Here is a 24,327-nt window from a genome sequence, read left to right as displayed (position 1 = left end):
AATCTAGTGGACTTTTCAGTTCCTTTTGCTTTTTGACTTTTCAGTGATACTCTACACTTTTTGAAATCCTATCTTCACTGGATTTCTATAGGATAGCTCTCCTGGATTTGGTCTTATTTCTTGGGGCCTAGGTCTCTTTCTGCCATATTCTGTCCTGGGGAAGTCAAATCTGCATTTATGGTTTTGGTTACTATTACGTGTCTCACAGATCTTCAGCATGTGCTCTCCTGAAGTCCTCAGCTGTATCTCCACATAGCTGCTTGGCATCTTCCCTTGGATTTCTAAAAGGCATCTGAACTTAGTCTGCCCCAAACCAAACTCAGCACACACATGCACACATCACTGCCTTCTGCAAACTTAGTCTTCTTCCCACAGTCCTTACTTCAGTACCCTGTGTAAGCCAGAAAGGAAGCTTTGTCCTTGAGACTTGCCTCTCCCTCATTCCCCATCCAAAATTAAGTCCTGGTGATGTTTTCTCTTCCTTTTGCACCCTGTAGCTGGAAGCAACTTAAAAAAAACTATCATTTTCCAAAACTGCAGTTAGTCTTCCATTCCTTGTCCTGCTTTTTCTCAACAACTCTCCTCTTCTTCCTCCTCCTCTCCCCTTCTTCCTCTTCCTCCTCCTCAATTGAAAATTTACTACAAAGCTACAGGAATCAAAACGGTGTGGCACTAGAATAAGGATAGACATATAGACTGATGAATTAGAATTTATTGTTCAGAAAAAAACCCATAGATCTATATGGCCAGTAGATTTTTGACAAGACACTGAATCCATTCAATTGGGAAAGAATAGTCTCATCAACAGATGGTGCTGGGATAACTTGATTTCCACATTGTAGAGAATGAAGTTGGACCTCTTACCTCACATCATATATAGAAGTTAATTCAAAATGGATCAATGACCTAAATATAAAATCCAGAACCCTAAAACTTTTAGAGGAAAACAGAAGTTAATCTTCAGACTTTTGATTTTGCAATGGATTCATAGGTATGACACCAAAAGCATGAGCAACAAGAGAAAAAATAGATGTTATAATTTATCAAAATTTAAAACTGCTATGCATCAAAGAACATTATCAAGGAAGTATAAGGACAACCTAATGTTTACCAAGCTTATGTCTGACATGGGACTAATATCCAGAATCTATGAAGAACACTTACAACTCAACAACAACCAAACAGGCAACCCAATTCGAAAATGGGCAAAGGACTTGAATAGACATTTCTCTAGAGAAGATATACAGATATCCAATAAGTACATGAAAAGATGCTCAACACCATTAGTCGTTAAGAAAATTCTGATCAAAACCACCATGTGATACTGCTTTACACCTACTAAGATGGCTGTTTTAGTTTTTTGAGGAAAAAAAAGAAAAAATGGGAAATGGCAAGTGTTGGTAATATGGAGAAATTAGAACACTTGTACAGTGCTGGTAGGATTGTGAAATGATACAGCTGCTGTAGAAAAGTGTTTGCTGATTCCTTAAAATGTTAATCGTAGAATTACTATGTGAGCTAGCAACTCCACTTCTGGGTATATACCCAAAGGAATTAAAAGCAGACTTCAGCAGATGCTTGTGTGCCAGTGTGTCCTGCAGCACTACTCACAGGACCCGAAAGGTAGAAGCCACCCACGTGTCCAACAGAGGAATGGGTAAGCAGAGTATGATATCCCATACAGTGGAATATTATCCATCCATGAAAATAAATGAAGTTCTGACACAGGCTGCAACATGGATGAACATTAAATCATTATGCTAAGTGAAATAAGCCAGACACAAAAGGACAAAGAGTGTATGTTTCCACTCATGAATTATCTAGAATAGGCGTATGCATAGAAACAGGAAGTAGCTTTGAGGATACCAGGGGCTGGGAAGAGGGGAGAATGAGAAATTATTGTTTAATGGTTATAGAATTTCTGTTTGGGGTGACAAAAAGGTTTTGGAAAATAGTGATGGTTGCAAAACACTGAGAATGCACAGTAATTAATGCCACCAAACTGTATACTCAAAAATGGTTAAGGTGGCAAATTTTATAACATATTTACCACAATTTAAAAAAATTAAAATCGAATCCCCGTCCCCATCAGCCTCTGCAGTGGACGCAGGCGGCCCGCTTAGCTGTCCCCGCAGCGCCACCTGGGGGCCGCCACTGGCACAGCGGGTTCCGGTGTTCCGTAGGTGCCATGACCGGGGGCTTAAGAAAACGTACAAGTTGTGTGATTCGACAAAGCTCACAATCCCTCCGCGTTAGGGATTTCTTTTTTTCCTTTTTGAGACAGAGTCTGGCTCTGTCCTTCGGGCTAGAGTGGTGTCGTTCTGTCCTCACAGCTCGCTGCAGCCTCAGACTCCTGGGCTCCAGCGAGCCCCTGGCCTCCTGCGTCGGCCTCCGTGAGTGGCCAGGGCTGCAGGTGCCGCCGCGCCCGGCCGGCCTCGCTGACTCCAGGTAGGGAGGGGGCCTTGCCCGGCTCGGCGGGTCTCGAACTGCTGGCCTCGGGCGACCCTCCCGCCTCCGCCGAGAGCGCCAGGGTTCCAGGCCTGAGCCGCCACGCACGGCCAGGGTTGCTTAATTTAGGACTGTGACGTCCGCTTTTCCTCCAAGTTTGTGTATGACTCAACATTTTTCTGATAAGAAAGCCAAAGTCTCGGCAGGCGCGGTGGCTCCTGTGATCCAGCACTCTGGGGGGCCAGGCGGTAAGATTGTTTGAGCTCAGCAGTTTGAGACCGGCCTGAGCGGGAGTGAGACCCTATCCCTACTAAAAAATAGAAGGAAACTTGGCCAGGCAACTAAAAATATTAAAAAAAAATCAGCAGGGCATGGTGGCGCATGCCTGTAGTCCCAGCTACTCAGGAGGCTGAGGCAGGAGGATCGCTTGAGCCCAGGAGTTTGAGGCTGCTGTGAGCTAGGCTGGCGCCATGGCACTCTAACCTGGGCAAAAAACAAACCAAGGAAAAAAGCCAAAGTCTTAAAAGTGCTCGTGACCCCCAGAGAAATAACTGTGTTTCAATATGTAGAGAATCTATTGCAAATATTGGGCCAGGCTTCTCTTTTGAACAACTCTCTCGATGGACTTTGCAGAGGAGAAACTTGTATTTGGCCAAAGTTTCCCTTCTCGGCAAATTACCTCAGGGCAATTTTCTAGGAGTGACCGTGGGTATCTTTATGGCCTTCTCTCCCACCTGACAACTGAACCTAAACATTTCTGAAGGAAGGATTCTCTTTGCCAGCAGGGAGCCTGGGGCCATCTTTCAAAAGAATGCCTTTGTGGTTTTCCCTTTGGGGGCTGGAAAACTGATAGTGATCGCTAGACAAAGGCCTTGGAATTGAAGTGCCTGGGGACAGAACACAGGAGAAGGAAGGGGATTTGGTTAAGTGTTGCTGTACACTATGTTTTATCCCTTTTTGAAAAGAAAAGAGTAGAATTTCTTTAAATTCTGGCTGTGAAACTGTGCTACTTATCCAGGCACATCTTAAAACAAGGCCAGGGAGGACCAGGCCTTGCAAGAGTTATTTTTGTGTTGCTAAAAATTTAGAAATGTGAGCTCCTGTGTCAGTCTTAGTTTGAATCCCAACTCTGCCACTTACTAATTGTGGGACTTCGGGTAGGTCACTTGGCCTCTCTGTACCTCAGTTTTCTTATCTGTAAAATAGGAATAGTAGTATCTATATCATAGGGTTGTTGGGAAGATTATGTGTGTTAATATGTGAAAAGTATCTTGAACAGTGAATGCTATATAGTATCACTCAATAAATGTTAACTCTTATTATTCAAAGAAATTTTAGAATGGAGATTTGGGGATGAAAATGGGACTTTGAGCAGTATAAGTTATAATTATTAATAGTTTACAGTACTCTACTTAATTTGAATACAAAGAGCCTTGGAAACGTGAAAGAATGAGCTATCACAGTGTCTACATGCTAGAACTTTATAATCTCTTGTGGAAAATATTTAACAATTTGAGAGCAAGGCCTAGTTGGCAGTATCACACATTAAAAGCACAAATGCTAAGATTTCCCAAATAAGGTGTGATAACAAGAAAAGACTCACTGGTAGACAGAACTCAACCTGAAACTTCGATAAGGTTTTTGATATGAGAGAAAGGCATCCGAGGAAAGAAAGGCGTCCTCTGTATGGAACACAGAGTGAGAGGAGGGTGTGACCATTAACAGCTAAAGATGCATATGCTCCCGTTTGAGGCAAATAAAAACAAAGGTACAATACTCCATCAGCTGTACTGGGGTTTTAAACTCAGGATTTTCATAGTATTATGTTTATTTATGAAATTTGTATAAAAACATCCATGTCTTTTGCCTGCATCTGGTGGTAATCATCGACTCAGAATGGGGTGGGCCAGGTAAGGCTCAGCAGAATGACGTTCTTGCTTCACTTTCTCCAGCTGACTTTTTTGTAGCAATTTTTTTTGGTAGCAATTTCTTTGTAGAATTGCTGTTTCCTAAATGGAATGGCAATGGTAACAACTTACTGTTGTGGTTTTTAAAAAATATTTATTTATTTTTTACTTTGAGTTTTTGTTTTATAACCATTGTGTTTTTCCAGAGTTAGTTTCATCCTCTGGAACTCAGAGAACTAGGTAAAATTACATGGATAAATTGAGGTGAACTTTTGTCCTAAGTGGAGCTTGAATTCAGTTAATATTTCTGATTTGGTTAAAATCACAACATTTTTCTTTTAGGCCAACGTAAGTAAGTACATTTCCTACAATTGTTTTTTGTAATAGAAGGAAAAGCGCCTCTATTTTCTTTTTTCCTACTCACTTCTTAACTCATTCCAGCCTTGCTTCTGTACTCGTCACTGCTCTGAAGCAGCTTTTCCATGGATGTAGTAGTTCTCACTTATCCTCAGGGGATATGTTCCAAGACCCCCAGTGGAGGCCTGAAACTTCAGATAGTACCAAACCCTATATTATGTTTTTCCTATATGTACGTACCGATGATAAAGTTTAATTTATAAATTAAGTACAGTAAAAAGATTAATAACAATAACTAATAATAAAATAGAACAATTATAACAATATACTGTGCACAATTTCACGGATGAAAGATTTGTTCTTACCGTAGATCTTAGCAACCTCAGCCTACTTTTTTTTTCTTTCCTTATTAAGTTGAGAACTTTCACTTTTTCACTTAAAGGAAGCACTTTGTGGCTTTGGCATAGCTGAGTTGCCAGCATCACCACTCTTGAGCTTGGGGGCCATTATTAAGTAAAATAAGATTTACTTGAACATAAGCACTGTGACACTGTGACAGTCGATCTGATAACTGACATGGCTGCTAAGTCACTAATGGGCAGGTAGCATATGCAGTGCAGAGGTGCTGGACAGGATGATTTCATTCTGCTACTCAGAATGGGAAAAGATGCATAGTTGATAACCTCAAGAGCATAGATAAGAGTAAAATGTAAAAATAATTAAGAAGTGATGAGTTTTGAGTATTTATGATCTGTTTTTAATATAATTTAATTATAAGTTTACATAATTTATTTATTTATTTATTTATTTTTATTTATTTATTTTTTTTGAGACAGAGTCTCACTCTGTTGCCAGGCTAGAATGAGTGCCATGGCGTCAGCCTAGCTCACAGTAACCTCAAACTCCCGAGCTCAAGGGATCCTCCTGTCTCAGCCTCCCGAGTAGCTGGGACTACAGGCATGTGCCACCATGCCCGGCTAATTTTTTCTATATTTTTTTAGCTGTCTATATAATTTCTTTCTATTTTTAGTAGAGATGGGGTCTCGCTCTTTCTCAGGCTGGTCTCGAACTCCTGAGCTCAAACGATCCGCCCACCTCGGCCTCCCAGAGTGCTAGGAAAGTTTACATAATTTAATGTTTAATAACAGCTATTTAAAACCTGTCTCAAAATTTCTGAAAATTAAACTATTGGCTCTCATGAGGCAGTGTCATCTGGCTCCAGCTTACATCACAGCATCCCATACTTCCTATCCAGCTCAGTAGTCACTTTCACAGGGAGCCTTTCTAAAACCTTCAGTGTACATCAATATCCTTATTATATGTTCTCAAGATACCATGTACCTCTTTTTTATCACAGGATAATTTTTTATTTGACTGATTGATTAATTGGCGCCATGAGGGTAGGGACAGAGATTGTTTTACTTTTTCCTCTATCTCTTCCATTATGTAGCCCAGTGCTGGAAATAGCAGATGCAATATTTGTTGAATGACTGAGTAAATGATGAAAACAGGGGGCATGTATATATTTATGTATTCCAGAATATCTGTTCCTTTGAAAAAGGTGTCTTTTTCCCTATTATAAACAAACTATGTACAATGGAGTCTCCTCATATACAAATTTAGCTTATGCAAATTCAACTGTATGAGCTTAACCCCACAAAAATAAGAGAGGGAGAAAGCAACAGTCTAAATGGTGCATTATACTGCCTGACATTCCACTCAATGAACCGTAGGGTGAGCATGAGATGAAATGTGTAAACCTGCTTTTTCTTCACTGATCCCAGTTTCTGGGTGTCTCTGATATTATCATCTCACTAGATTAAGTGTGATTCTAAGAGGAGATACAATGTAGATTTTTCTTATGTTACCCAGTTGCTTTTCTGTTGCTCTATCTGGTACTCAACTGAAAAAACAGCAATAATTCCAATGGTAGACAGAAAATGGGTTGTATTGCAAAATTACCCTGAACATTTCTTCAATCACTATTGGACTTTCTGAGAGACAGCCCAATTTAAGGGATGTTCAGGGTAATATTACATGCATGACTTTTGTTTTATGTGTTAGCTTGGCGCTGAATCTCCATGGAATATGAAACTACATTATTTTAATTTAAAAATTTGAAAATATAGAAAATTGGAAGAAAGAGTACATACTTAAAGCCATAAAAAAAGAAAACCTATCTGTAATCTTGAACATACAGTGATAGAATATTTCCTTTTAGTTTCTTTTCTAAGTATGGTGTTTTGGGGTGTTAGTTTATATATTGTGGTACATATGTAATTTTGTATTCTTATTTCTCCTATTATAACTGAGAAAGAAAAAAAAAAACAACCCTTTTTATCTGAGAAATTACAGCACTTTTAAACTATCAGGCCAGGAGAGGCATTTCAAATATAACAGCAGTCACTCTCACTCCCCCTTGAGCAAAATAATTGCCTCTTGAAGCCACTTGCTGTGAGGCTCTAGACCAACCTGATGCCAAGCAGCCATAAAAATGCCATACACCCTATAGTTCAATAGTCTATAGCCAATCGCTAACCACTGTTGTATCTGTAAACCAATGAGAATTCCTGCTGAACAACTTTTGTAATTGTCCCCTCTCCTGATTTGTCCTTTTTTCTTTAAAATCTTGAACATTTCCTTGCTCCCTGGAAGACTCCTCAAGGCAACTTGAAAGTGTTTCCCAGGCTACTGTCCTCAACCTTGGCCCAAATAAACTCTCTATATTAATTTTTCGTCAGCTCCTTACTTTTAGGTTGATATAACACAGAAATTTTTATATTATAATAAATTGAGTGTAAATATATATGTTGAATTTCCCAAAAATGTATTATAGGTGCATTGTCCTCACATCATGTTCTAAAGATGACAGTTTAGTAACTATTACTCTATATAAGAGTTAAACAAGGTTTATGGGAGGCCACTGTTTTGGACTAGCCACCTGCACTAGGCCCCAGTAGACCAGGCCAAACCAGAATGGGTTTGCTTGTGCTAAGTGCCACAATTAAATAGAACTTTGAAACAGACCAGTTTCCCAAAAAGCAGGTGAATACCAGTCAACCAACCTGAGTCGCATAGTAAGGAAGTCCCCTCTTTTTTAACCCTATAAGGAAAGTAACTTTGAAATGGCCCATCCATTTTTTTGTGTTGTTTCTGCTTTCTGCAGCATTTTTTCTGCCTATAAGGCCAGACTTCTCTGCTCAGTTCATTGGAACACTCATTCTATTCTCACAGAGTGAGGTGTTGCCCAATTCTAGAAGCACAAATAAAAGCTAATTGGATCTCTAAATATGTTGTAATTTTGTCTTTTGACATAAGTTAAACACCCTAATAACAAACAAAGGAATGAACAGATAATGCAGACAAGAGAAAACCGAGACTGAATGGCTACAGACATATAAAAAGATGCCCAACCTCATTAGTAATTATAAAAATTCAAATGAAAACCACAATTCCATATTGTTGTTGTTTTTTTTGGGGGGTGGGTACAGAGTCTTGCTCTGTTGCCTGGGCTAGAGTGCCGTGTCATCAGCCTAGCTCACAGCAACCTCAAACTCCTGGGCTCAAGCGATCCTCCTGCCTCAGCCTCCCGAGTACTTCTATATATATTTTTGGTTGTCTCTATAATTTCTTTCCATTTTTAGTGGAGATGGGGTCTTGCTCTTGCTCAGGCTGGTCTTGAACTCCTGAGCTCAAATGATACACCCACCTCGGCTTCCCAGAGTGCTAGGATTACAGGCGTGAGCCACCATGCCTGGCCATAATTCCATATTCTTTGGATTGGTAAAACCTTAAACGTGTTGTGACATCAAGTGTGGTGTGGATTTGAGAAAGACAACTTGCTTGCTGTGGGAGAGCATATCATTAAAATTCCTTTGCAGAGCAATTTGGCACAATTTGGTAAAGCTGAAGATGCACAATTATTTGACCCAGCAATTTTACTCCAGGATGTACATCCTAGGGCAGTGGATCTGAAAGTGTGGTCTTCAGGCCAGCAGCATCAACATCACTTAAAAACCTCCTTTAGAAAATGAATCTGAACCTCTGGGGGTGGGATTCAACAATCTATGTTTCAACAAAACCCTCAGGGGATTCTGATGCATTCCAAAGTTTGAGAACCACCGGCCAAGATAAATGCTTGCAAAACAGTGTAAGGCGTAGATTTGGTGTTCATTTTAGCATTGTTTGTAATAGGGTAGATGGGATAACAATTTAAATGCTCATCAATATGATACAGAATAAAAAATAATATATTTAAACCATGGAACACTACACAGCAGTTAAAACGAATGAATTAAAATTATGTGTATCAAGCTAACTAAATCTAAAACACTTGAGTGAGAAAAATAAGCTTGGAAGGATGTATATGGTATTTTACAATTTCTGTAAAGTCAAATATCATGCCAAACAAGATTATATTTTGTTAAGAAATATATACTTGTGAAGCAAAAGTATAAATACTTAAAAGGGAATGACAGATACTATTAAGATAAATTAAGACAGATAAATTAAGAATATTGTCCTGGGAACATGGTAGGGAGAAGAAGAGAGTCTGTTGTGTTTAGAAATGTTTTATTTTAGGCTGGGTAGGTGTTCATTATATTACATAATGTATTTCCTAGGCTTTACTGTTTTTTTGTAAGGCAAGCATGGAAATGAGGTTTATTGAGGAGAGAAAGATGGGATTATAGGGCAAGAGCAAGATACAGATTTACAGAGTGTGATGCATACGCCACAGATGACGACCAGACCCATTGTCACAGCAGGAAAAGAGAGCTAGGCTTTTTTTTTGCTTGACTTGTTTTATGATGAAATAAAATAAAAACCTTATATGAGTTAACTCCAGAAGAACTCTCTGATACATAATCCTCTGAGGATCATTGTACTTTATTCTTGACCCTAATGTAAAAATATATGAAGAAAAGACCTCTTAGGACTTTTCTGGCCCCCCATGGCTCTTTAACAGTAAAATTTAGTATGTAATTAAAACATAGAATCCAAGATTCATAGGTCTTAATATATTTAGTAACTCTTATTTATTTATCTTTATAAATTCTTACTTTGTGCATGACTTATTTCTTATTAGCTTCATGCTCTTATTTTATACTGATCTTGAATTAAATTGCTGAAGGGGATGTTACAATAGGGTTATTAAAAATATTTCAAAGCTATTAAAGTGGAAATAATTAAACTCTTCAAAACAGTTTCAAGAATAGTACAAAGATATCCTGTGTTCCCTCAGCCGGATTTCCCAGTTGTTAGAAATTTACCACATCTGCCTTATCATTCTCTCTTTCTCTCTGTGTAGATACAAGTCATTTTTTTCTGAACCATTTGGCAGTAAGTCACAGACATGATGTCACAGGACCCCTCAATACTTCAATGTCTGTTTCCTAAAAAATAGACACTTTTCTACATGAATCACATTATGTCCATCAAAATCAGGAAATTAATACCATAGCACATTCTAATCCACAAACCTCATTCAAATTTTACTGGTTTTCTCCAATAAAGTCTTTTACAGATCCAGGATCCAATATAGGATCACACGTTGCATTTCACTGTCATGTCTCATTAGTTTCCTTCTATCTGGAGCAGTGCCGAGTCTCTCCTTCCTTTCATGACCTTGATATTTTGGAGAGGACAGGCCAATGACTTTGCAGAATGTCCATCAGTTTGTGTTTGTCTGATGTTTCCTCATGACTGGATTTAGGACATGCGTTTTGAAAGGCAGCTGTGCTCACCACTATACCAGCAATGTACTCAGGACAGGCGTTTTTGGCAGGAATACCACAGAGGTGATGCTGTGTTCTTCTCAATGCATCTATCAGAAGGCACATGATGTTGATTTGTCCCATTGCTGATGAAATTTACTTTCATCATTTGGTAAGATGATGTCTGCCAGACTTTGCAATGGAAAGTTAATGAATAAATATTGTCTGGAGATATTTTGAGACTATGTAAAAATCCTGTTCCTGATCACACTTTCACCCATTTATATTAGTATCCAGTTTTGCTCCTTGATCAAAACAATTATTATAAGGGTTACCAAATGGTAACCATCCCTTCGATCATCCTTCTACATTTATTAGTTGACCTTCTATTGTAAGGGAAAGCTTTCCTGCCTCTGTATCCACCCCCCATTTGTTTATCTATTAATTGACATCAGTATGGGCTCCTAGGTTCCTGTTTTATTCAATGGTTTATAAATGATTGCTCTCATTATATCATTTCTTTGATGTTCAAATTGTCCCAGATTTAGCCAGTGGGAGTCCCTTGGTTGGCTCCAGTGTCATTTTGATATATCTCCATGATCTTTTGGGAATTTCCATACTTTATGGTACATGATGTTCTAGGCTTATTAAATACTTTCCCTGCCTGAGCCCTGAAATTAGCCATTTCTCTGGTTCCTTTTGAGGAGAATAGTATTTAGAAACCAAAGCTGGATGTCTGGCATGCTCATTGCTGCTGGTATACTCATCTTTGTGTTTATGTGTGTATGTATGTATGTGTGTGCATGTATGCATACATACATACATACATATACAGTTGTCCCTTGTTCCTTAGTGGGGGATTGGGTCCAGGACCTCCTACAGGTACCAAAATCCATGGATGCTCAAGTCCCTGATATAAAATGATGTAGTATTTGCATATAACATATGCACATCCTCTTATATACTTTAAATCATATCTAGATTACTTATAAGACCTATAATACCTAATGTAATGTAAACGCTATGCAAATAGTTGTTACATGGTTTAGGGAATAATGACAAGAGAAGAAAGTCTGTACATGTCCAGTACAGATACAATTTTTTTCTCAAATATTTTTGATCTACAATTGGTTGAATCCATGGATGCAGAGCCCACAGATAGAGGCCTGAGTGTATATGTATCTATGTCTATATACAGATAGATGTTTTTCTATCTATCATCTATCAATCAGAAACCAGGAGTTTTTACTGATAGTTCCAATTACAATCCAATCTTAGATGTTTCTAATTCTAGTCTTTCCCCCTTTTACATTTGTACCTGCCTTCCCTGAGAGTGAGGGTAAGCACTCAATGTATTGACATATTTGCTTAGTCCTTTTCTTTTCTGTCTTTTTTTTTTTTTTTTTTTGAGTCAGAGTATTGCTCTGTTGCCCAGGCTAGAGTGCCATGGTGTCAGCCTAGCTCACAGGAACCTCAAACTCCTGGGCTCAATCTATCCTCCTGTGTCAGCCTCCTGAGTAGCTGGAACTACAGGCATGCACCACCATGCCTGGCTAATTTTTCTCTATATATTTTTAGCTGTCCATATAATTTCTTTCTATTTTTAGTAGAGGCAGGGTCTCGCTCTTGCTCAGCCTGGTCTCGAAATGCTGAGCTCAAACAATCCGTCCGCCTCGGCCTCCCAGAGTGCTAGGATTACAGGTGTGAGCCACTGTACCGGGCCTGCTTAGTCCTTTTACATGTAACCAATCACCTGAGCATATGGCCGTCTCCTCCTCTTTGGCACTGCCAACTCAACTGTGCTGGCTGAGACTTCTTCTCCAGTCCAGCTATTGTTTTTTTTGTTTTCCAATCTAGGTTTGACTTAATTGCACATAGTGACAAATATGGCAATGAACCATTATTCTCTCAATTTAACTTGCAGGCAGCTGGAAACAGAACTAACTTTTTGGAGAGGCTACAGGAATTCTCTTACTTCATTTAATTTTTTAGAAGACCCTTTTAAATTTGGTATTACTTGAGTTTACCCCAAAACAGTTAAAGATATTGTCCAAGATAACTGGTTAGGCAAGACAATCCACTAGATGGACAAACTGCACTTCAGTGTTAGCTTTTTGGCTACTTTCTTTCTGATTGCATGAATGACAACTCCTTCCAGTGATGTAATAGGCCAGATGGGGAGGGCCTGTTTCATAAGCCACCTCCAGGAATCTGGATCAGAGAATCTGCTGGACATTGTCATGAGTGGCAACTCAGCATCTCCTTCCTTCCTTCCAATGAATACTTTTTGGGTGCTTATTCTTAATAAATAATGGTATATTAATTCTATGGAATACTATGCAGTTAAATGAGGCAGATATATTTGTAGTCAATAAAAAATATGCTGTTTTACACTTCTAAAAAAATTAAAAATGTTATATATAACAAGTACTAAATTGTGTACTTCAAATAGTTAAATTGCGTGGAGTGTGCATTATGCCTCAATGTAACTGTTTAAGAAATGAAAGATCAACAATTTCCCCACCCATCATTTTGTTTTATAAACTGCTATTCTGTCAAATCCAAAAGCCTGGAAACATACTTTTGCTTTACTAGTTTAGCTAAAAAAATAATGAAAACATTTTATAAAACTGAATAAAGTATTCAAAATGACCTGTTTTGCTAACAGGAACCTTGATCAATAAGTTGCATAGTGTTATTTCCTGTTCTTAATCTAATGTACTTTGATGCCAAAATAAATAAATAAACAAAAACCTACCAGGAAGTCGAATTTAAGTACTCTGCTTTGCTAACTGTCCACATTCAGTGCTTGCCACACTGACTGCTTGGAGGTTCTTGGGGAAATGTTATTGACAGTTATTCTTCTTAAAAAATGGCTGGTTACCGGATCTTATTGTTAAGGACTAACTTTATTTCTCCTCCCCTTATTTTTTCTTTCAGTTAGTTTTATTGTGGTAAAATACATGTAACAAAATTTATTATTTTAATTATTTGAAGTGTACAGTTGAGTGTATTTACATCATCTATAATGCGCAGTTCTCACCACCATCCACCTCAGTGGCGCTGCCGTTTGGTAACCCTGGAGCTCTGCACCCACTAAGCAGGAGCTCGCCCTCCCCTCCCCCGGCCGCCGGCAGCCACCCACTCATTACTATCTCAGGGTTGGTTGGGAAGAGTATTCAATTGGTGAGTGTTTGTTTAGTGTCTATTTAATGGTAAAAATTATTAGCGACATAAAGAATGTTGAAAGCATGGCATGCTTTCAAACACTGACAATATTGCTGGGCAGATAATACATATACGATAATTATATAGGAATGAATGAAAACATGGAATTATAATTGTAGCTTTTAAATATGTAGCTTGTATATGCAAGTTGTAATAAATTATGGGGCACTAATAAGAGACCCAACAGATCAAAGAAAGTAATGCCAGCATTGATAAGAATTTAATTACGATGCTGGGCACTGGTGCACACCTGTAGTCCCCGTTGCTCCGAAGGATGAGGTGGGAGGACGACTTGAGCCTACGAGTTCGAGTCCAGCTTGGGCAACATAGTGAGACCCTGTCTCTAAATAAACAAGAGTTTAATATACGATTAGGAATGTATCACATTTTGTTGGAGAAGAAGGAAATCTTTCAGTAAATCATGCTACTTCAGTTATTGCCTCTTTGGGAAAACACTGCATATTCTCATTTAATGTCATATAGAAAAGTAATTTCGTGGTTTCCAACCTGGCATTTCAGGAGCTCCTAAGTCCCCACTCCATCCTAACAACAACTGAAAAGCTGAACAGTCAAGAAAACCCAACTCTTAGCTCTTTTAGAGGAGTCAGACCACAGGACAAACTGCTGCACCAAAAATGAAGAGACAGACAGATACAAAGAATCACAGCCCCTCACAGCAGAGGCCTGCAAGCAGAAACCTCTGCGGGAACCAGTGCTGGGGCCGGAAAACCTGAGCTGTAACTGGAGAGTTGCTGGACATTCTATGTGGACAACTCAGAGTTACAGACTCCAGAGGGACCGAGTCACAGGGGAGGGCCTCCGTGCATTGCTGAGTTTTACCTCCAGGAGCTCAGCCAGGACCTCACAGTGAATACTGGAGAAAAACCCCTTTGTACTTCTCACGTGAGAAAGGAGAGACGAACCGTTCTGATAGATGCTGGAGCACTCTGTTCTTCACGAGGCCTCCCCTCTGGAGAGGTGATTCTAGCAGAGCCTAACCTACCTGGGGGAAGGGAAGTACCCAACTCCAGCCCCCTCTATCATTCTACTGGGGGAAAGGGAAATAAAAAACTTCAGCCTACTCCAGCCGTCCTGCCCTACCCAAGGGGGAACTGTGAAGCACTGGTGAAGCTCGCAGTGCAGGGCGCAGGCTCACCAAAGACTGCAGTCTGATGACAGGGCTGGGAATGCCTCCCTCCCACGACTCCCACTGCATTACTGAAGGCCTGTGTACCCTGGTTCCTTGTACCCAACACATCATGTTTGCCTTTCAACAAAGAAGTGCAAGGCCTACTGAAAGGTAAAAAATAGTTTGAAGGGACTAAACAACCACAAGAATTAGAGTCAGATATGGCAGAAATGTTGGAATAATCAGATCAGGAATTATTAAAGGCCATGATTAAAATGGTAAGGACTTTAAAGCAAAAAATAAGCAACATGCAAGGTTAGATTTGTGATCTAAGCATAGAGGTAGAAATTCTAAGAAGAAACCAAAAAGAAGTGCTAGAGATAAAAAACACTATAGCAAAATGTACACTGCCTTTCATGGGCTCACAGGACAGGGCTGAGGATAGACTCTCACAGCTTGACAGTTGGAAACTTTCAAAACTGAAAAGCAAAGAGAAAAAAGTTGGGCGTGGGGGAACCCAAACCCAGAATAGAATATTCTAGAACTGTGGGGCAGCTACAAAGGGTGTAACGTATGTGTAATGGGAATGCTGGAAGTGAAGAAAGAAAGGAACAGAAGCAATATTTGAAGCACTAGTGCCTGAGAATTTCACCAAATTAATGTCGACCCCACACCAATGATCCAGGAAGCTCAGAGAACATCAAGCAGAATAAATGCCAAAAATACCTAAGCATATGATATTCAAATGTCAGAAAATTAAAAAACCTTTCCTATAAAGGAGCAAAGTTAAGAACTATGTCTTTTTCCTCAGAAACTAAGCAAGAAGAGTGGAGTGAAAATATTGAACGTATTGAAAGAAAAAAAATCCACCCACCTAGAATTCTGTATCCAGCAAAGCTATGTCTTCCATAAAACGTAAAAATACAGACTTTATAAGACAGACAAAATTGAGGGAATTTCTTGCCAGTTACCTGCCTTATTAGAAATTTTAAAAGAAGTTCTTCAGAGGAAAATTATATAGATTAGAAACCTGGATCTTCCTGAAGAATGGAAGACCATTCAAGAAGGAATAAGTGGATGCAAAAAAAAAAATGATTCTAAAGTTTATATGCAGAGGCAGAAGACCCAGACTAGTCCACATAATTTTGAAGAATAACGAAGTTGGAGGACTGACAGTACCCGACTGCAAGACTCACAGTGATAAAGAGATACATAGCTAGATTTCAGTGTAATTTTATTTAATGTTTCTTAAGAGGCAAAGAGAGAAAAGTATGAGTAATGTTAATATATGAAAAATTAACACATAAATGGGAAAGTGGTATGAATTGACGAGGAATGAAAAATAATTTAAAATTGCTAGTAGACTTTTGGGGAAAGTTCAGACTTACCGAAGTAACAATGAAATGTACATCCAAAACAAATGGGATTAATTTTTTAATTTTATGTAACATTTGATGCAAATGTTTGAAAATATTTTTATATTCATTTTATGCAACATAATAAAAAAGCAAAAACTTGAACCCATTGCAAGTAAAACTCAGAACCTGTTTGATGTGAATTCGCATGTGGCTTCCCCGTCTCCTCCCTGTCCCCTCCCTGTCCCCTCGCTGCTCTCCTGCCTGTTGTGTTTATCATTCTCTTGAATTAAAGCAGTTTTCACATACATGTATATCCCCAAGCAGATTGTTCAATTTTGCCCATTTTAAAGGTTTTCCTGACTTGCTCTCTCCTTTTCTCTCCCCTTTTCCCTGCTGTTTGTGTAAAGCTGATGTGGGTGCAAAATACGACGCTGCTGTGACCGAGGGGCTGCGGTGAGCCCGCGTGTGTAGGGTGGAGAGTGTCAGTGTCGCCTGGGGCCTCATTAAAGTTACTCACAAGTTTTCTGTTTTTTATTTTTGAGGGTCACGAGCTACTTTTACTGAAAGGAGTCTGTTGTATTCCTCAAATGCATTTGAGTAGAAAAAAGATTGAGGACTATAGCAATGATCTCTGCAAGTCTTCCCGTCTTGGTCTTCCTTTTTGATGTGTCAGTCTTTGATAAAACAGAAATGAAGGCTTACTCTAGGATCTTGTTGTTTACATAACAGCTGAAAAAGTTGAGTTTAAAAATTTTGTATTGCAGATTTAACATGTTGAAACCTGTGCTAGGCACCTTGAAAGACATTAGATGTAAAAATAAACGACATGTCTTGTCTTAGTTGAATTAAAGGAATTCTTTTGAGCAATATGTAGTTATGTGTACAGGCAATAAATTTGTGAGCGAGATATAAACAAATTACTGTTAGAATACAAAAGACAATTGAGTTTGATTTAGTTTGGCCAGGGAAGATTGGATTAGAGTAAGTCCTAGAAAGGACAGTTTTTACTAATTAGTAATGGGGCAGGGGAGAACATTCCAGAAGAGAGAACTGCATAAACAAAGGGCTAGAGGTGTGAGGTTTGGGGGCATATTTGGGAATGTGAATAGTACAGTTTAATAGTGATAGAATACACATCCAGGTAAGGAGGGGCTGAAAAGTTGGTTTGGCCCCATCAACAAGGACCTTAAATGATCAACTGTCTACACATAGGATCTAATTTTCTTTTTATTGGTGAACACCCAAATTACAATTCTTTTCTTGTATCTAGTCACGTCATTAATCATATTTATTAGATTAGAGAAGGATTTTTGTCTCTTTGCTTATTGCTGTATCCTTAGGGCGTAGAAGAGCTCCTGGTGTTGTCACAGGCGAATGTGAATTATATGTTAAATCAAGGAATAAATTTAGATTTTGTGAGAAGAATGTCAGTGGTTATACTTTAAAGAGATCTTGTCTTAATAGGCCAAGCTGTTTTGGATACTTTTATAGTATGCCCCAAACTTCACTGGATTCACCTCACTTGGATTTGTCTTTCTCTTGCGTTCTTTGTAATGTTCTACTTGGGCTTTTTTTTTTTTTTTTTTTAATACCTGTCATGAATTTAATGTAAATCACAATTACGAGCCTGTCACAATCTGAAGCCTTAAAATACTGAATATATGTACAGTGTGACAACAGTAGGTAACTTGGGGCCCCCATTCGCTGGAGCCAGTCCCACATGGAAAGCTGTGGCAGGAGTGAAGAACAGAGTGGCGACTGCTTGGTCCCACTGGATCTTTGCTCGTCTTCAGGAAGGACACTCCGGGTTGGGGAGGCCACATCCAGGGCCGGCCAGTGAAATCGTCAGCGTCGTTCCAGTGATTTTTGCTCCTGTCTAAACCAGAGCCCTCGAGGTCTCTGTCCATCCCCGGGTAGGTCCAGGTGGAAGGGGCGAATTGGATCCCACTGCGACCCCCGGGATGGCCCTGCTGACCCCCTGCAGGAAGACGCGGGTGTCCCCGTGCGGTGACGCGGAGCTGTCGCGGCCACGGCCAGCACGCAGTCGCTGCGGTCCTCCAGGGACACGGAGGCGGACCCGGGCCGCAGAGCAGCCGGCAGTCACGGGCCTTGGTCGGCCCAGGGTGCTGGGGTCGCCACGGCTCCACCGCGCATTGCTCGGGTCGGGCAGACGGGCTCGCGCGGGTGGCTCCTCGGCCTTCGTCCCCGAGACTCGGGACTCCAGGTAGGAGAAGCCACAGACCCGGCTGGAGCCGCAGCCTCCCTCCTCCTCCGAGGCCGCCGGGGCCGGGAGCCGCGTCCACTGCGCGGCGGAAGCTCCGTCCGGCTCCGGTTCTGGGAAGCGAAACCTCCTCGGGCCGCAGCTCCCGGCGCTCGGCCAGGGCCGCCCGCACCGCGCCAGCGTCTCCTGTCCCCGCGCAGGTCGCAGGCGGCCGGGACCAAACCGCGTCCTTGAGAAGTTTCTGCAGCCCCCGAGGCCCAGAGGCCGCTCCCCCAGCCGGGGCCGACTCCCCGCCCTCCAGAAGCTTCCACGGCCGCTCGCTCCCGCGAAGGCAGCGGTGAAAAAGTCGCTCTTCTCCTCCGCCACCTCCTGGCCCTGTCGCTTTTGCTTCCCTACTTGGGCTTCTAGTGTGAATGACCCTCCCCACAGGGCACCTGTATTGCGAGGTGTACCTGCTGTCTGTGTCTCGGTTCAGGCAGAGCTCACAGATCTTTGATTTTAACATTACATCTCTTTTCCTGAGGTGTGTAGCATTGCATCATTCTTTAATCTCGATTTTAACCATTTCTAGAAATATGTGACGTCACTTTTAGAGTTTTTGACACTTGGTTCCCACTGTGTTCTTCTGCTTGTTATATTCTATAAATAGTTGTGTTTCCTATTTTAATATTATTTACAAATGTTAGCTTTGCTGCTTCATATTTGATAGTTCTGAATAAATTATTTATAATTTTATATATGTGTATTTTGAAAAAACTTACAAGTTTCTTTATATATTAGCTATACCTATTTGTATTATTCCTTAGTGTTCTAGAAATTACAATATGCATGCTTAATGTACCATAGTCTACCATGAATTAATATAATTCATTTACAATATATAATATATAACATTGTAACGTAATACCACTTCACAAAAAATGTAAGAGATTTGCAATAGTATCATTCTGTTTATTCCCGCTTTCCCATCTGTTTGCTGTGGTTCTCATGTATTTTACTTCCACATGCATTATAAACCTAATGACACCTATCAATTATTTTTATCTTTGCTTTAAGCAGCCAATTATCTTTTAAAGAAATTAACAAAGGAAAAGATTGGCTCTTATATTTTTCCATATATTTACCATTTTGCAGAAGACATCTCTTTCTTTCTGCTTAATTTTTACTGAAGCTAGAATTAATGTCTCGCCATCCGAATTTTCGTATTGTGGACAATTTATATGTCATATATTACCGTACAATTCATAGTTCCATGCATATGCCAAATTTTCTCTACTGGTTTTAGGTTATTTTTTGGCAAGCATCAGTATTTTTTACCTTTTTTTTTTTTTTTTTTTTTAGACAGGATCTCATTCAGTCACCTATTCTAAAGTGCAGTGGTGTCATTACAACTCAAAGCAACCTCAAATTTCTGGGCTCAAGTGATCCTCCTGCCTAGCCTCCTGAGTACCTGGGACTACAAGCATGTGCCACCATACTTGGCTATAATTTTTTTTTTTTTCCTAATTTTTATAGAGATGAGGTCTTGCTTTTGCTCGGGCTGGTCTTGAACTGCTGGCCTCAAGCAATCTTCCTGCCTCGGCCTCCCAAAGTGCTAGGTTTACAGGCATGAGCCACCATGCCTGGCCATTATTTATACATTTTTACATACTTCCTTATGTTTAGCACAGTGCTTTACACAAAGTGGGCAACTATGTATTTTTTCAAGTGTGTAAGAATGACTGAAATTTTGTTGTTTTGTCTGAGTCTTTGTATAATCTCACAGGGTTAAGTTGTATTATTACAGTTCACCATTAGATGTCACTTTCTAACATATGTTCTTACCACTGAATTCCTGCTGTACAGCTTATCAGATCCTGAAAGTTGGCACCCCTCTATGAGTGCACTTAAACTGAGAAGTTTCTGTCTTCTTTCATCTTAAAGTTTCTTTCATCTTAAAGTGATTACTCTAAAACAGAAGTGTTTCTTAATTGTAATTTTTATTATCTTTTAGTTTTACGTCTAAGTTTGTACAGAACCAACTGATTTTCCTTAAGTTTTCTTTAAATTTGAATACTGGCATTATTTTTTATTTATTTTCTTGGAGCAAAGTCTGGAACTATTATAAGTAAAAGTGTGAAGAAGTAGGATATTCAAGAATACCTTTTAAAACATGTTCAGAATGTATTCTGTCGGTAGTGTAATTCTGAAAACCATCTCATTCTAGTGAGCCCCACTGACCCCAGACTAACTGGAAGTGAGTCTTCTCAGGATAAGCTTTGATAGCAGCTGTGGGGTTTACTTGGGTTTGTCAAGGAAAGAGAGAACTGAGGGGGCTGTGAAAAGAAGTGTGGAGGTGGAGAAAGAGGAGATTCACGGGAGTCAGTTGGCAACCACGCAGCACAGTGAAGTGCCGAGAATGAGCTTCCCTCGCTCATTCTCTTCCCTTACAGGACAGGAAAGGTCTGGGCAAGGAGATTTTAGGAATCCCAGAAGCTTTAACGTGTACTGTATTTTTAAGGCCTAGATTTTAAACTTAGCTTTATAATCTGTAAGATTTAGAGATATGTTTCAGTTGTTGCCAAATGCTGGGATTCATGATCTAACACAAAGTTCGTGGTGAAGGTTTCATAGGCTCACTCTGTTCCTAACAGATGAGTCCCTCCAAGCTGAGTCAGGAGAGGCCTCTTTTGTAAAACCCGCAGTCACCAGACACCCAAGCTGTGGCCCCAGGGTTTTCCCCAGTCTTGCCAGGCACAGGTGGAAAATCATCTGGATGTCGTGTGGCTATTTTCTTCAGTTACTCCAGAATACTGAAATTTGAATAAAATAGCAATGTTGTTTCTTAATAATGTAATAAATACCCCTGAAATTAACATCTATTCAAGAATATGATTGTTCCTGATAATTTGTGGCCTTCTGGTATCCTGTTTGCCAGCTTTTCCCATCTTACCCCAGAAGTAACTATTAATACTTTTTGGATTTTCTGTTCATGGTTTTATTTTATTGAAATGCTTCCATTTATCAATATATGCATACAGAATTGGACTTTTTAAGCCATGATTATAATAAACCAAAGTACAAACAATTAGGGCATTTAAATTCCATTTTATATTGATCAAATTACAAACAATGCATTATTGATAAATGAAATTTTGTCTTGTAATATTTCTGTGCATTAGAATAAAACTTAAATTTATTTAATAAAACATGTTGGCATAAGGTAGCCACTTGTCCTCTTTGGGAAAACTTTAACCTTTTCATTTTTAGACTCTCACTTTTTATGAAGTAATGAAGCAAATGGTAACTTGTATGAAGAAGGTGCTGAGGTGGACGGTAGGGAATGAGGCAAAAAGTTGGCAGTGCTACCTGCTACCTTGGTATGATCAGTAGTCAAGAGGCACTGATGATGTTACTCACTTTTGTTGATAATAATTCAATTTGTAATGTTTTTTTCCCTCATGTTTTTATGTCTTACTACAGCTAAAGAAGTAAACAGGTCATGGCACGTTTAACAAAAAGATGACAGGCGGATACAAAAGCTATCCAGCATCTTTGGGCAGCCATTGAGATTATCGGAACCAGAAGCAAATTGCCAACATTGACCGTATTACAAAGTAAGTAAATTTAGGCCGGGCGCGGTGGCTCACGCCTGTAATCCTAGCACTCTGGGAGGCCGAGGCGGGTGGATTGCTCAAGGTCAGGAGTTCGAGACCAGCCTGAGCGAGACCCCGTCTCTACTAAAAATAGAAAGACATTATATGGACAACTAAAAATCTATATAGAAAAAATTAGCCGGGCATAGTGGCGCATGCCTGTAGTCCCAGCTACTCGGGAGGCTGAGGCAGTAGGATCGCTTAAGCCGAGGAGTCTGAGGTTGCTGTGAGCTAAGCTGACGCCACGGCACTCACTCTAGCCTGGGCAACAAAGTGAGACTCTGTCTCAACAAAAAAAAAAAAAAAAAAAAAAAACAAAGTAAGTAAATTTAAACAAACAAACAAAAAAATCCCTGTAAAATTTCATGTGAGACCTTGGGGGGAAAGTCCAAAAATACTTTATTATGCTAATCAACATACATTACAAAGGACTGAAGTCACTTACCTTGTAGGAGTATATAGTTGTTAGAAAAACAAATACAGAAACATACACAAGCAACTTGTGTTTATAAAATAAATATTAGATAAGTAAAATATCAGTATGTACTATTTATAATAGTTTTGCAGTTATCAGAATTTTTAACTCTTTAGGTCTTTTATTAAAATGCCTTTTAGTTAATCATTTGCTTTTATGTAGTGAAGCTGTCAAAAAATAGTATACTGTTCGTTACTCATTGTAATACAGGACAAGCATGGTATGTGCAGTAAGTAAATAACATCTTGCCTGTGTGCTCACGCTTGTAATCCTAGCACTTTGGGAGGCTGAGGCAGGAGGATATCACCTTAGCCCAGGAGTTGGAGGCTGCAGTGAGCTATGATGATGGCATTGTACTCTAACTGGGGCCACAGAGCCCCTCAAAGACCCTCTTAACAAAACAAAGCAAAATTGCATTAGGTCATAGCCCACTGACAGAATTTTTAATAATTTCATTCTATATTTTAGAAATTATTAAACAAACCACTCAGTTTTTAAAAAGAAAGTTCCTCGCCACCCTGGTTTCTAATGCTATTTATAGTGGTAGACAAAGATTCAGGATACAAAATAAAATCAAACTAATTTATGACTCTTCTATTTACTTGTTATATACTAATTATAAGGATGTCTTAAAATAAGAACTTGGTTTTATTTTGTTTCTCTGGGTATTTTTAAAGGAATAAAGCCAAATTTATCCTAGCACTCTGGGAGGCCGAGGTGGGCAGATTGTTTGAGCTCAGGAGTTTGAGACCAGCCCGAGCAAGAGTGAGACCCGTCTCTACTAAAAATAGAAAGAAATTATATGGACACCTAAAAATATATACAGAAAAATTAGCCGGGCATGGTGGCGCATGCCTGTAGTCCCAGCTACTTTGGAGGCTGAGGCAGGAGGATCACTTGAGCCCAGGAGTTTGCGGTTGCTGTGAGCTAGGCTGACACCATGGCACTCTAGCCCAGGGGACAGAGTGTGAGACTCTGTGTCAAAACAAAACAAAACAAAAGCCAAATTTATCTTTTTAAATGTTTGGAGGTTGGTTTTGTTGTTGTTGTTGTTGTTAATTTAGATAAAATTTCTTTATACCTATGTCTCCATATTCTTTAAATGCTATGTGTAAAAATGGAAAACAGATAATTTACAAAAGTTCACTTAAATGCTTTTTTTTTGGCCTTTGTTAATAAGTAACAAAATTGAATTACATATATTTTTGTCCCTTCCCTGTATTCTGGTGAAGGAGATCATAAAATTACCTGCAAGGGAAGGAACAGAAGATAGAGAAAGGGTTCAGGCTCTGTGTGGCTCTGACTCTACACTCACGCTCAGAATACTTTAAAGCTGACCATGCACAACTCTTAGCTCCTGTAGGTTAGTGGAAGGAACAATAATACTGTATGAAAAATAAGAATAAAAAGTACGTGGTTTTAATTATTATATTTTTAATTAAAGAAAATAATTTGAGGTGTGGTAGCTAAATACAAATTACAGAGAGGTGATGTTGATAATACAAATATTTAAAAAATCTTGAAGACTTAAAAGTAGTATTTTCTTATGGTTGAGACTTTTAACAAAACAGTTTTTGTATACCAAAATTGGTCACAGAAGGCTGCTGAAATGCAATATTGTTCTTTGGATTTGTTTTTAAAAATTAAAATCATGTAAGCTTCACTGAACCATTTCAGTTTTTCAGACTATTCCTTTTTCTCACGTGTGGCATCTTTCTAGATCTCACGTGTAGCATCCTTCTAGAAGCTCTAGGGATGTTCCCTAGGAAGCTGTCAGACTCTCCTAGTGAATGTTGCTGTTAGGTTGTGACCACCTGCCATGTGGGAGTCAGAGAATTAACCCCACAGTGCCGGG

At 39.4% G+C, this 24,327-nt stretch overlaps 1 long non-coding RNA gene across 1 annotated transcript in view; it reads left to right on the top strand.

Annotated features, from left to right (window-relative positions):
- Window positions 1–21,916: 21,916 nt before the first annotated feature.
- The window catches only part of LOC138397186 (uncharacterized), a 40,965-nt gene continuing 38,554 nt past the window's right edge, over window positions 21,917–24,327 (top strand). Inside the window, exon 1 of the long non-coding RNA XR_011235751.1 lies at window positions 21,917–21,958. This is a non-coding gene — a long non-coding RNA (uncharacterized lncRNA). The remainder of the gene's footprint in view (window positions 21,959–24,327) is intronic.

This window comes from Eulemur rufifrons, chromosome 16 (genome assembly GCF_041146395.1).
Source record: "Eulemur rufifrons isolate Redbay chromosome 16, OSU_ERuf_1, whole genome shotgun sequence".
Classification (NCBI taxonomy): domain Eukaryota; kingdom Metazoa; phylum Chordata; class Mammalia; order Primates; family Lemuridae; genus Eulemur; species Eulemur rufifrons.
The sequence above is the reverse complement of the archived record's forward strand: the minus strand, read 5'-3'. Positions and strand labels throughout refer to the sequence as shown.